This window comes from Gossypium arboreum, chromosome 1 (genome assembly GCF_025698485.1).
Source record: "Gossypium arboreum isolate Shixiya-1 chromosome 1, ASM2569848v2, whole genome shotgun sequence".
NCBI lineage: Eukaryota > Viridiplantae > Streptophyta > Magnoliopsida > Malvales > Malvaceae > Gossypium > Gossypium arboreum.
Window position 1 is genome coordinate 39,416,372 of NC_069070.1, and position 12,971 is coordinate 39,429,342.

At 38.2% G+C, this 12,971-nt stretch overlaps 1 non-coding gene across 1 annotated transcript; it reads left to right on the forward strand.

The window, feature by feature from the left end:
* Nucleotides 1–451: 451 nt before the first annotated feature.
* Nucleotides 452–558, forward strand: LOC128282296 (small nucleolar RNA R71). The gene has a single exon (XR_008272517.1). It is a non-coding gene; the product is annotated as a small nucleolar RNA R71 (small nucleolar RNA).
* Nucleotides 559–12,971: the final 12,413 nt, after the last annotated feature.

Consider the following 12,971-nt stretch of genomic DNA (forward strand, 5'->3'; position numbering starts at 1 on the left):
AATTTGGGTGGCTCTTCCAACTTGTATTGTAAGTGTTACTATATGGATTGTTTTGAGATCTAGAATTATTACCCATGTAATTTAACTACTCATTATCCATGTTGTGGCCATAAGGTTGGTATTCCGAATTGCTTGATCCACCTCCACTTGCTTTGCACTGTATTACTGGGTGAACCTGTGAAGAACTAAGAAAACCATCAATTTTCTTATTCAAGAGTTCTACTGATTAGAGAGCATGGTGACTGAATCGATGTTATAAACACCGACTATTTTCGTTGGTTTTGTCCTCATGACTTGCCACTGATAGTTTTTAAGTGACATATCCTCTATAAACTCATAAGCATCTTCAAGTGTTTTATTATTGATGGTTCTACCAGCAGCTGCATCAACCATTTGCCGAGTCGAAGGATTCAGGCCATTATGGAACGTTTGAACCTGAAGCCAAAGTGGTAACCCATGGTGAGGGCACCTTCTCAGTAAGTCCTTGTATCTCTCCCATGCATCGTAAAGAGTTTCTAAGTCCATCTGCACAAACGAAGAGATATCATTACGTAATTTGGCTGTTTTAGCTAGCGGGAAATATTTTAATAGAAATTTTTTGGTCATTTGTTCCCAAGTAGTGATTGACCCTCGTGGTAATGAGTTCAACCACTGTTTAGCTTTGTTCCTCAATAAAAAAAGGAATAACCGAAGACGAATGGAATCATCAGAAACACCATTAATTTTAAATGTATCACATAGTTCCAAAAAGTTTTCTAAGTGAGCATTGGGATCCTCATCCTGCAAACCATCAAGCTGAACAAATTGTTGTATCATTTGAATAGTGTTAGGTTTTAGTTCAAAAGTATTTGCAGCTACAGCAGGTCTAACTATGCTTGATTCAGTTCCTGTTAAAGAAGGTTTAGCATAATCATACATAGTGCATGGAGCAGGATTTTGATTAACAGCAATTATAGGAGGTAGCTGATTGTCTTGGTTTTCAGCCATCTCTTCGGTTGGGGGTTGAGTATCATCCTCTTGCTCGTTCTCTATGTATCTTAAGTTTCGCCTTATTTCTCTTTGGTTTCTGCGAACTGTGCGATCGATTTCTTCGTCAAAAAGTAGTGGTCCTGACGGGTTTCTTCTAGTCATAAACTATAAAAACCTGCCACGAGAAAGGAAAAATAAATTAATAAATAATAATAATAAATAAAATTAAATTGCAAGAAAAATAAATGGCTAAAGTAATAAAAATTGAGCGTTCCTAATATCTTAGTTCACCGGCAACGGCGCCATAAACTTGATCGCGTGATTTCGTGATAGGTTTTAAATATTTATAATTAATCGTTCTTGAAACTAACTATTAGCGCGATATAGGCAAGTGTACCTATCGAACAGTAGTATAGTTTTATCAAGACAGAATTGCTGAACCCATTGGAACTAAAAGTACTAATAATGACTGTCTTTTTATTATCTAGCCTAAGAATAAGGTGGTTTTGTTTTAACTAACTAATTAACTAATCTAGGAATTCACAGATAATAGAATTGGGGAATTACTTTTGGAAAAATGATTGAATTAAGACAATACCTAAGGAAAAATCCACCTAGACTGTACTTGTTATTCTGACTCCAAATCGGACGATTTATTCATTTAACTTGTTCCGTAGAGATCCCTAAGTTATGTTATTAGCTCTATTCAAGACTAATAACATCTAATCCCTAGATTGAATAATTTAGAATTTTCTCTAATTAACACTGTGACAGCCCTAAAGTGACCCTAGTCGGAAAGCGGTTTCGGGACCGCTAAACCGAGTCACCAAATTATTTGAATATGATAATTATTGTCTAAAATATGTGAATATGAATGTGTGAAAGTTTTAAGCTTCGATTTAGTTAATTGCATGTGAATTTAGAAAATAGGACTTATGTGAGAAAATTTAGAAATGTGCTAGGCAAATGTAAGTGGCCTATTAATGCATGTTATAAAGGTGATGGGTTTGCATGTCAAATTACCCAAAATTTGACTAGTGGCCGACCATGCTATGGGATAAAAGGTATTATAAACCTTTTATGTTAGTGTTTTATGTTAGGAAAAATAAAATAAGAAGCATGGGCAATAAAATAATAATGGTTAGTAGGATGATGAAAAAAAAAAAAGAGAAAAAAAGGTTCTCATTTGTTTCTTCATGACCGAAAAATCAAAGGAAGGAGGGGAAGAAAAGGTTGAAGAGGTTCGGCCATACTTGTATCTAGATTAAGGTATGTTTGATGATGTTCCATGAGATGCATGCATGTTTTAGTTGTTAGCTTGAGTTCTACCTAGCCCATGGTTTAAATCTTTGCTATGTGATGGAGATGATATTCGGCCATGGGTGTTGTCTTCTTGGTTGGTGTTTGATGTTGGTGATGATGCATGAAGATGAGTTAAGTTTCGGCTAAGGTGGATTTGTGTTGATGTCATTTGCATGCTAAATGTGAAGCTTTGTAATGATACACATGATGGTGGATTGATGCCTCTTGGATTTTCTTTTTAGCATTTTTTTTTGAGTTAGACATTAGGTTCTTTGTTTAACCCATGACCAAAATTGAAATGGTATGGTGTCTTGATGCATTCGCCACGATGAGGAAATATGGTTGTTGTTCATGTTATTTGCATGAGAAATGGTAGTAAGGTGAAGTGCAAATATTAGTATTTGAATACTAGTGTACATATGTGTATTATTAGAGTTTTGAACTTGAAACAAAATGGTATGTAGTTAATACAAGTAACCATATTTGTAGGAAGTATTAAGCATATAATTGGCCTCAACATAGACATGCATATTCGCCACATGAGATAGATTGGTGTTGCATGTATTCGGTTAGGGGCAAGCATATTGATGCTTTTATCTTGACTTAGATAATCGGCTCAAGGAGAATTTGTTAAAGTGCTTAGTTAATTGATATTAGGTTAATGATGTGTGTATTCGGTCATGAAGGTGCACATGAGGAAATGTTAGATTAATTGTATTAAATTGCTCAATGTGATTAAAATGCGTGTGACCACTTTGTATTTGAGCTAAAGGTGGCCATATGACCTATCAACCCCTTGTCATATTCGCCATAAGCTAGCATAATGAGACTTTAATAAGTTAAATTTGCTTGAATTAGCTCAAGAGTTTAGAGGACCAAAGTTGGACAAGGGAAAGGAAAAAGTGATCGAATAGCCGCCGAAATCGTTCGACAACATCCGAAGTAAGTTTTCGAGTAATGAAACTTAGTTTACGATTTGAATAAGTCATGACGTATAATCATAACAAAAATACGGTGATATAATGATTCTACTTGAATTATATGTTGAGTTATTAGTCTACACGTATGATGGGTAGCCGTATGTGTATAGAGATCATGTCATAAAGCAAGTCAAAATCGTGCTCTTTGTATGTGGCTATTGAGCCGAAATTAGTTAGTGTGATAAGTGTCTTGTGTTTGAGCTTTGGTAATGAAAATGAAATATGGACGTGTCATGATTATTGATATATGTGCATGGTTATTCGAATGATATCCGGGCTAAGTCCCGAAGGCTTTTATGCTAGTGACTATATCCGAACTAAGATCCAAAGGCATTTGTGCGAGTTTCTATATCCGGGCTAAGACCCGAAGGCATTTGTGCTAGCAATTATATCCGGGCTAAGTCCCGAAGGCATTTATGCTAGTGACCATATCCGAGCTAAGACCCGAAGGCCTTGTGCGAGTGGTTATATCGGCTAAATCCGAAGATACTTGGGTTTGGGAATGAGCGATCTTCTGTAATAATTTCAATTAATACATTCGTAAAATCCCAACGATGAGGTATGTTTCAGTATGTGTATTGAGATAATTGATTCCTTCTAAATAGTATTTGCTCAATCGACTAACAAGCTTCCAGCTTTTAGACAAGTTGATTCCTTACGTATGAATATAAGGGTCGGAAATGTGAAGTAGGTATGATTGTGAGAATATGTGTATATGAAATTATTCGTTTAGTCGTATGAATGCTATACTTGATTGTGCATGATTTCATTGCTCAAAACTTACTAAGCATTAAATGCTTACTCCGTTCTTTGAATCTCTGTTTTATAGATTTTGGTTCGTCACTATCGGACTCGGGATTGTCGAGCGAAGTCGTCCACACTATCAAAGCCCTTTTGGTACATTTTGGTTGAACTCGAAAATGGCATGTATAGGACTACCCTTTTTGTTGTTGGTCATGTACCCTTTGGTTTTGTATAAATTTGGATAGCCATGCGAAAATGGCTTATATACTCTTTGAGCATAGCATTATAATCGTTTTGTATGTTGTTCATTGAGAGGTATGGAAATGTTTGGTAACGATTAGCCATTGGAATGGTTAATCATGATCATTTTGGTGCTTTGTATGACAAATTCTAGTTGATTCATGGAAAACCATGAAATAGGTAAAGTTTACCTTAAAAACAGATGTTGACAGTAGCAGTGGTGTGGATTTGAAAAATCACTAAAAATAGTAGGAATGGAATTAAATAGTGAACAAATTATGTAATCGAACCTTGATGAATCTACTTTGATATTGAAGAAACGAAACAAACATATGAGTCGTGTTTTAAGAGATATTTAAGTTTTCATAGAACAGGGCCAGAGCGATTTCTGGATCCCCTGATCTGACTTTGGAAATTCACTATAAATTAACCAGAGATAATTAGAGGTCATTCCATATATGTATAGATTCCTTTTTGAGTCTAGTTTCATTAGAAACAAATGGCATAAGTAATGAAGCCGTGTACAGGAAGATATATAAGTCGTAACACATGAAGGTCAGAGTAGTCGAACCCTGAAACAGGGGAGACTTTAAACTGTACTAATTTGCTTGACCAAAAATTCTAGAAAAAAATTTGTAGATGGATATATGAGTCTAGTTTCAGGTAAAATTTACAAAACTGGTTTTCGAGTTTTGGAACTCAAGATATGATTTTTAAGGTAACAGTGACGCAGTTAGCCAACTTGTCTAGAAATTTTTTAAATGGACTGTGAAAATCAATGAAATAAGTCTGTAAATACCTCGTGTTCGACTCCGGGAACGGTCTTGGGTACGGAGTGTTACAATTTTATTGGTATCAGAGCCAGGTTTAGTGGATTCTAGGACTACCGTAATACGTTTGGGTCTAGCTATACATGCCATTATGTGATTATTTGATAGTGTGGTGATTTCTGACAATTGAAAATGTGTTTATTTATAGTAATGGATCCCTATCCCAACCGAGCGGTAGCTGATGATCTTGAGAGTGTAGCGCCTGCTCCCGCACAAGGGACACGTGGCCGCGGACTCTCAACCTATTGCTAGTAATCCGAATGATGAGGCTAGACAAGCTTTTTATAGCGTGATGAATGATTGGTTCAACCAATACATTCGAACTAATACGGCTGTTCCACAACCTCCATTCCCAACTAATACCACCCCCGCACCTACAATACCTCCGGCAACTGACCAAATAAGGTCAAATAAGCCCCTAGTTGATAGAATCCGAAAACACGGGGCTACTGAATTAAAAGCTACGGACAGCGATGATGCCGAGCAAGCTGAATTTTGGTTGGACAACACTATTTGGGTACTCGATGAGCTATCTTGCACACCCGATGAGTGCCTAAAGTGTACTATCTCATTGCTACGTGATTACGCCTACTATTGGTGGAATCGTTAACCTCATTGTGCCCGGTGAGCAAGTAACTTGGGAGTTTTCCAAACCGAGTTAGGAAAAAGTATATCGATCAGAGATTCATGGATCAAAAGCGGAAGGAATTTCTTGAACTTAAACAAGGTTCCATGTCGGTTACCGACTATGAGCGAAAGTTTGTAAGGCTTAGCGATGCGCTCGAGAATGTATCTCTTGAAGCCGTGATGTGTAAACATTTCGAGGATGGGTGAATGATGATATAAAGTCTGTATGTTGGCATTTTGGAAATCCGAGAATTTGTGGTACTTGTCGGCGAGCTTGCAAAGCCGAGAAGCTCGATATGGAGAAAAGAAAAGTGAGGTGGGAGCAAAGGAGTTTAAGTAAGAGGTCCTCGGGAAGCCCTTCCAATGATCATCGAAGAAATTTAGAGATGACTTAGGCGGTCTAGAGACACTTGGTTTTCTAGGCGAGATCGCGACAAACCCCCTGTGAGTGCAGGTCACTTGATCGCCAGTGTTGGAAATGATCGTCGAGACAGAACGGAGTGCCAGTATTGTGGTAAATGGCATTTGGGGAGTTGTAGATTCCATGACCGCTCCTGTTACAAGTGCGGATCAGCTGACCACTTTATTAAAGATTGCCCGAGATTGTCTGAACAGAACGTAAATCAAAGTGGGAAACCTGGTGCTACTACTGCTCAGGGTAGACCATCTAGGAATACGGGCAATGCTAGTGGCGGTCAGAGATGATGTAGAGATGCTACAACCAGATCTGAGGCTCGTGCTCCTGCTAGAGCTTATGCCATACGCGCACGCGAGGATGCTTCTTCGCCAGATGTTATTATCGGTACTTTTACTCTTTTTGATACTAATGTGATTGCTTTGATTGACCTTGGTTCTACTCATTCTTATATATGTAAAACCTTAGCATCCAGTAAGACTCTATCTGTTGAGTCTACTGAGTTTGTAATTCGGGTGTCAAATCCTTTGGGTCCTTACGTGCTTGTCGACAAAGTGTGCAAGAAATGTCCCCTAGTAATCCGAGGTTCCTGTTTTCCGGCCGATTTGATGCTTTTACCGTTTGACGAATTTGATGTTATCCTCGGTATGGATTGGTTGACCGTACATGATGCAACTGTAAATTGCAAAAGAAAAACTATCGATTTAAGGTGTGTAAATAACGAGATAATCCGAGTTGAGTCTACTGACTTGAATAGGTTGCCAGCTGTAATATCATCGATGTTGGCTCAGAAATATGTAAGAAAGGGGTGTGAAGCATACCTTGCGTATGTACTTGATGAAAAGAGTTAGAAAAAAGCACGAATCTGTGCGGTGGTTTGTGAATGCCGGATGTTTTTCCCAAAGAATTACTGGGTTTTACCACCTGTTCGGGAGGTAGAGTTTGGTATCGAGCTTGTACCTGGGACTACACCGATTTCGATAGCTCCGTATCGTATGGCACCAACCGAGTTAAAAGAGTTGAAAGCTCAGTTGCAAGAGTTGACGGATAGGGGTTTCGCTCGACCAAGTTTCTCACCTTGGCGTGCACCAGTATTGTTTGTGAAAAGAAGGGCGGAACCATGAGGTTGTGCATCGACTATCGTCGGTGAATAAGGTGACAATAAAGAATAAATATCCGATACCGCGCATTGACGATTTGTTTGATCAACTAAAGGGAGCCTCGGTGTTTTCAAAGATAGACTTGAGATCGGGTTATTATCGATTCTGAATTCGAGATTCGGATATACCCAAAGCGCTTTCGAGCGAGATACGGTCACTACTGAATTCTTAGTGATGCCGTTTGGGCTCACTAATGCCCCCATGGTATTTATAGATTTGATGAATTGGATCTTGGACCGTATTTGGATCGATTTGTAGTTGTGTTTATCGGCGATATTTTGGTCTATTCGAGAAATGAAACCGATCATCTTGAACACACAGGATTAGTGTTGCAAACTTTACGGGATAAGCAATTATATGCTAAGTGCGATAAGTGTGAGTTACGGTTAAGAGAGGTTAGCTTCTTGGGTCATGTGGTGTATGCGCACGGGTATTGAGTTGATCCGAACAAAATTTCAACCATACTTAACTGGAAGCCTCAGAAATATTCGAGGTTCGGAGCTTTTGGGGACTTGCGGTTACTACCAAGCGGTTTGTAAAAGGTTTCTCGATGATAGCCACACCAATGACGAAACTACTTGAGAAAGATGTTAAGTTTGAATGGACGAGAAAAGTGTCGAAAAGTTTCGATCAATTGAAAACTCATTTGACGGAAGCTCGATTACTAGTACTGGCCGAATCGGGCAAGGAATTCGTCATTTCTGAGTGATGCATCCTTACTTGGGTTGGGTTGTGTATTGATGCAAGAAGGTCGAGCTGTAGCTTATGCGTCGAGGCAACTGAAGCCACATGAGAAAAATTATCCAACCCATGATCTCGAACTAGCTGCCATTGTATTCGCTTTGAAAATTTGGCGACATTACTTATTTGGTGAGAAGTGCCATGTATATTCGGATCACAAAAGTCTCAAATATTTGATGACTCAAAGACACTTGAATCTGCGACAAAAGCGTTGGCTTGAGTTGTTGAAAGATTATGAGCTTGTCATTGATTATCACCCGGGAAAGGCTAATGTGGTTACGGACGCCTTAAGCCGAAAATCACTGTTTGCTTTACGAACGATGAATGTACACTTGTCTGTTCTACCCGACAATGTGTTAGTGGCTGAATTAAAGGCCAAACCATTGTTGATTCATCAAATTCATGAAGCTCAGAAAGTCGATGATGAATTGGTTGCAAAACGGGCTGAATGTGTTTCGAATATGGAATCAGAGTTTTAAATTGATGATGACGATTGTTTGAGGTTGAAATCGTTTGTGTGTTCCAAGAAGTTCGAACTTATTTCGATGATTACGAGCGAAGCTCATTGTAGCCGAATGTCAATTCACCCGGAGTACGAAATGTACAACGATCCGAGGCGTCGGTTTTGGTGGCATGGTATGAAGCGAGACATTTCGATTTTGTTTGAAGTGCTTAGTATGTCGCAAGTGAAGGCGGAACATCAAGTGCCTACGGGTTTACTTCACCGATCATGATACGAATGGAAATGGGATCGAGTCACGATGGATTTTGTATCCGGGTTGCCGGTGTCGGCAAGTAAGAAAGATGCGATTTGGGTTGTTGTTGATAGACTGACTAAATCAGCTCACTTTATCCCCGTACGCACGGATTTTTCATTGGATAAACTAGCTGAATTGTATGTTTCTCAGATTGTGAGATTACACGGGGTACCTATTTCTATTGTGTCGGATAGAGATCCGAGATTCACCTCACGATTTTGGAAGTAATTGCAAGAAGCTTTGGGTACCAAGTTGCATTTTAGCACCGCTTTTCACCTCCAAACCGATGGTCAATCTGAGCGGATAATTCAAATACTTGAGGATATGTTGAGATGTTGCATCCTCGAGTTTAGTGGTTCATGGGAGCGGTATTTACCTTTGATTGAATTCGCTTACAACAATAGTTTTCAATCAAGTATTAAGATGGCACCTTACGAGGCTTTGTAGGGTCGTAAATGCCGTACACCATTGTTTTGGATCGAGCTCGGTGAAAGTAAAATTTTCGGAGTTGATTTGATTAAAGATCTTTGAGCAGAAAGTAAAAGTAATCCGTGAAAGTCGAAGGCGACCCACGGATCGTCGAGAAGTCGACAGCGGTTTGAAGCGAAAAGACATTAAGTATCGGTGGGGACAAAGTGTTTCTTAAAGTTTCACCTTGGAAAAAGATACTCAGATTTGGCCGAAGGGCAAATTGAGTCCGGGATTCATTGGGCCGTATGAAATCTCCGAACGAGTTGGTCCAGTTGCATATAGGTTGCTTTTACCCCCGAACTTGAAAGGATCCACAACATTTTCATGTTTCGATGCTTGACGTTCTGATCGATCCTTCGCACATAATAAGTCCCTCCGAGGTTGAAATTCAAGCCGATATGAGTTATGAAGAAGAACCAATTCGTATCCTAGCTCGTGAAGTAAAAAAGTTGCGAAATAAAAAGGTTCCTTTAGTAAAAGTGTTATGGCTCAAACACGGGATGGAAGAAGCTACTTGGGAACCCAAGAACTCTATGAAAGAACGATACCCAAACCTATTTACCGGTAAGATTTTCGGGGACGAAAATTTCTTAAGTGGGGGAGAGTTGTGACAGCCCTAAAGTGACCCTAGTCGGAAAGTGGTTTCGGGACCGCTAAACCGAGTCACCAAATTATTTGAATATGATAATTATTGTCTAAAATATGTGAATATGAATGTGTGAAAGTTTTAAGCTTTGATTTAGTTAATTGCATGTGAATTTAGATAATAGGACTTATGTGAGAAAATTTAGAAATGTGCTAGGCAAATGTAAGTGGCCTATTAATGCATGTTATAAAGGTGATGGGTTTGCATGTCAAATTACCCAAAATTTGACTAGTGGCCGGCCATGCTATGGGATAAAAGGTATTATAAACCTTTTATGTTAGTGTTTTATGTTAGGAAAAATAAAATAAGAAGCATGGGCAATAAAATAATAATGGTTAGTAGGATGATGAAAAAAAAAAGAGAAAAAAAGGTTCTCATTTGTTTCTTCTTGACCGAAAAATCAAAGGAAGGAGGGGAAGAAAAGGTTGAAGAGGTTCGGCCATACTTGTATCTAGATTAAGGTATGTTTGATGATGTTCCATGAGATGCATGCATGTTTTAGTTGTTAGCTTGAGTTCTACCTAGCCCATGGTTTAAATCTTTGCTATGTGATGGAGATGATATTCGCCATGGGTGTTCTCTTCTTGGTTGGTGTTTGATGTTGGTGATGATGCATGAAGATGAGTTAAGTTTCGCTAAGGTGGATTTGTGTTGATGTCATTTGCATGCTAAATGTGAAGCTTTGTAATGATACACATGATGGTGGATTGATGCCTCTTGGATTTTCTTTTAGCATTTTTTTGAGTTAGACATTAGGTTCTTTGTTTAACCCATGACCAAAATTGAAATGGTATGGTGTCTTGATGCATTCGGCCATAGTAGGAAATATGGTTGTTGTTCATGTTATTTGCATGAGAAATGGTAGTAAGGTGAAGTGCAAATATTAGTATTTGAATACTAGTGTACATATGTGTATTAGCCGAGTTTTGAACTTGAAACAAAATGGTATGTAGTTAATACAAGTAACCATATTTGTAGGAAGTATTAAGCATATAATTGGCCTCAACATAGACATGCATATTCGGCCACATGAGATAGATTGGTGTTGCATGTATTCGGTTAGGGGCAAGCATATTGATGCTTTTATCTTGACTTAGATAATCGGCTCAAGGAGAATTTGTTAAAGTGCTTAGTTAATTGATATTAGGTTAATGATGTGTGTATTCGGTCATGAAGGTGCACATGAGGAAATGTTAGATTAATTGTATTAAATTGCTCAATGTGATTAAAAATGCGTGTGACCACTTTGTATTTGAGCTAAAGGTGGCCATATGACCTATCAACCCCTTGTCATATTCGGCCATAAGCTAGCATAATGAGACTTTAATAAGTTAAATTTGCTTGAATTAGCTCAAGAGTTTAGAGGACCAAAGTTGGACAAGGGAAAGGAAAAAGTGATCGAATAGCCGCCGAAATCGTTCGACAACATCCGAAGTAAGTTTTCGAGTAATGAAACTTAGTTTACGATTTGAATAAGTCATGACGTATAATCATAACAAAAATACGGTGATATAATGATTCTACTTGAATTATATGTTGAGTTATTAGTCTATACGTATGATGGGTAGCCGTATGTGCATAGAGATCATGTCATAAAGCAAGTCAAAATCGTGCTCTTTGTATGTGGCTATTGAGCCAAAATTAGTAAGTGTGATAAGTGTCTTGTGTTTGAGCTTTGGTAATGAAAATGAAATATGGACGTGTCATGATTATTGATATATGTGCATGGTTATTCGAATGATATCCGGGCTAAGTCCCGAAGGCTTTTATGCTAGTGACTATATCCGGACTAAGATCCGAAGGCATTTGTGCGAGTTTCTATATCCGGGCTAAGACCCGAAGGCATTTGTGCTAGCAATTATATCCGGGCTAAGTCCCGAAGGCATTTATGCTAGTGACCATATCCGGGCTAAGACCCGAAGGCCTTGTGCGAGTGGTTATATCCGGCTAAATCCCGAAGATACTTGGGTTTGGGAATGAGCGATCTTGCTGTAATAATTTCAATTAATACGCTCGTAAAATCCCAACGATGAGGTATGTTTCGTATGTGCATTGAGATAATTGATTCCTTCTAAATAGTATTTGCTCAATCGACTAACAAGCTTCCGGCTTTTAGACAAGTTGATTCCTTACGTATGAATATAAGGGTCGGAAATGTGAAGTAGGTATGATTGTGAGAATATGTGTATATGAAATTATTCGTTTAGTCGTATGAATGCTATACTTCAGTTGTGCATGATTTCATTGCTCAAAACTTACTAAGCATTAAATGCTTACTCCGTTCTTTGAATCTCTGTTTTATAGATTTTGGTTTGTCAGCTATCGGACTCGGGATTGTTGAAGTCAAAGTCATCCACACTATCAAAGCCCTTTTGGTACATTTTTGGTTGAACTCTGAAAATGGCATGTATAGGACTACCCTTTTTGTTGTTGGTCATGTACCCTTTGGTTTTGTATAAATTTGGATAGCCATGCGAAAATGGCTTATATACTCTTTGAGCATAGCATTATAATCGTTTTGTATGTTGTTCATTGAGAGGTATGTAAATGTTTGGTAACGATTAGCCATTGGAATGGTTAATCATGATCATTTTGGTGCTTTGTATGACAAATTCTAGTTGATTCATGGAAAACCATGAAATAGGTAAAGTTTACCTTAAAAACAGATGCTGACAGTAGCAGTGGTGTGGATTTGAAAAATCACTAAAAATAGTAGGAATGAAATTAAATAGTGAATAAATTCTGTAATCAAACCTTGATGAATCTATTTTCATATGGAAGAAACGAAACGAACATATGAGTCGTGTTTTAAGAGATATTTAAGTTTTTGTGGAACAGGGCCAGAGCGATTTCTGAATCCCCTGATCTGACTTTGGAAATTCACTATAAATTAACCAGAGATAATTATAGGTCATGCCTTATATGTATGGATTTCTTTTTGAGTGTAGTTTCGTTAGAAACAAACGACATAAGTAATGAAGCCCTGTACAGGAAGATATATAAGTCGTAACGCATGAAGGTCAGAGCAGTCAAACCCTGAAATAGGGGAGATTTTAACTAATAAACTGTACTAATTGGCTCAACAAAA